This window comes from Fragaria vesca, linkage group LG2, assembly GCF_000184155.1.
Source record: "Fragaria vesca subsp. vesca linkage group LG2, FraVesHawaii_1.0, whole genome shotgun sequence".
NCBI classification, from domain to species: Eukaryota; Viridiplantae; Streptophyta; class Magnoliopsida; order Rosales; family Rosaceae; genus Fragaria; species Fragaria vesca.
The window spans coordinates 29,715,755-29,717,860 of record NC_020492.1 but is presented as its reverse complement, the minus strand read 5'-3'; positions in this window follow the sequence as shown (position 1 = coordinate 29,717,860).

Genomic DNA, 2,106 nt, shown 5'->3' with positions numbered 1-2,106 from the left:
AAATTCCACAACAGACCAAGGTAAACCAACTCAACTTCACAAATCACCTAAAAATAGCACAATTAAAACCTTAGTAACTAAAATACTATAGGTTAACACAATACCCTTAACTAACCCTTAATTCAAGAGATGAGAACTTTCCAAAGTCGTCGAACTTAGAGACCCACGAAGGCTGCCTCTAATCCTCCATTCCTAACTCAAACCTCCAACAAACCTAAAATCACACTTAACGTTCTAGCATGCCAACATTTCTTAAAAACTAGCCACACTACCACTCAACAAGCTCACAGCAGTAAGGACTACCTAACCACAGGAAACTAGGGCTGCAACTCAACTGGACGTGCCGCCACAGGTGGCGGCGAGTGGGCCTCACGCGCCACCCCAAACTTCCGAATTTGAGAAAACTCCCAACAGCAAAGTTGAAGCTTGAAGCAAGGGGAACAACTTTCATACCTGAGACTTCGAGCAAAAATGGCCGGAACCGGCCGGAAACCGCCCCGAACAGTGACCAGAAAATCAAAGGCAAAATCTGCAAAACCGGCCTCAAAACCTTAAAAACTTGCTTCAATCCATGCCTAAACACTACCAGGAGGAAGAGGGGATCAAGACTCACCTAAACTTGGCCGAAAACGGCGTCGAAATCGTCGGTTTTCCGGCGGGACAGCGGTAGCTCCGCCGCTTTGTGGCGGCTTCCAGGCGGCGGGACAGCCGACGGAACTGCTCCAGAAATGGAGAGGGCTGTTGTGGGAGTCGAATGGGACCGGTGGCGTCCGGTTTGGTGGCCAGAGGAGGAAGAACTCGGCTGAAGAAAGTGAAGGCTCGGGGAGCTCGGGTGGGAGGAGAGAGAGAGGAGGGAAACTGATTTTTAGGGTTCTAATTAATCCCACACACAATTTTTCTACTTATACTATTTTCAAACCCGAAAACAAACTTCCTCTGAACATAACTTCTTCATACGACATCCGTTTTAGACGTGCCGCATGTCTACGAACTCGTATCGACAGGCTCTACAACTTTCATGAAGGAAGTTTTCGAAGATAACTTACGGAAAATAAAGTCAACTTTTGGCCTATTAAAAGTCAAGGCAACTTTAAATAAACTCCCGAACTTCAACTTCGCATAAACCCAAGAATTTTCATGAATAATCCTTCATTAAAATAAGGGAATAAAACAAGGAAAATAGATATGAAAATCTAGGGTATTACAGTTCTCTCTAGAAAAAGCCTCCTATTAGATGAAAGGATGCCTCTCTTTATATAGGTATATAGATGGGTATATAGATCAATATATCAGGTCATATTCATTCATCTCTAGATATGATATTAATTAGTTTGTCTGACCTATTTTTTTTTTAATCAATAATAACTTCATTCATTAAGAATGGGTTACAAAGAGAGATGAATGCGAGCGCACCCAGACTTCGGATTGGAAATCTATACCGGAAAGAAACAAATAGACGCTAAGACACAAAACAACACAAAACTGACACAACAACGACAATTATATTGTGTTGAATCAAGACATATATAGTCGTACTTAAGTCCACATGTGACCGTTCCGCTAGAACTCCTGAATTCGAAACAAACGTCAGACCAACCTACATAAACTACAAGAGACACAAAAGACCCAACCAGCCGGGCCCAACTGAACACAAAAAGGAAAGCCCAAAAGAGCTGCCGCTCCACCACCACCAGCGACCACACCGCCTTTAGGAAAGCCACGATCACCGATTGATCATAAGACCAACAACGATTCAAGCAACAAAGGGCAATGGGTCAAGAATGACCTACAAGGTTCTAAAAAATGGCCTAGCTAGGCGCTGCCTAGGCGCCCAGAGAGGCATTGCCGTCCTGATTTCAGGCAGATCGACAAGTGTAGGCGGTCGGCTGTTTTTTAACCGCCTAGGCAACGCCTAGTCAGCTGGGTTGCTGGGTGGCTTGGAGTTTTTTTTTTTTTTTGTTAAAGTGAAAACCATAAAAAAAAAAAAAAAAACTAAAGTTGGAGGAGTAGGCTTGCAATAATGTCTTTTTTTTTTTTTTGTAATTGTTTTTGGACATTGTTGCCTAGTTGGTGAATTGTGCTTTTTGTTTTCAGATTTTCCTAAGG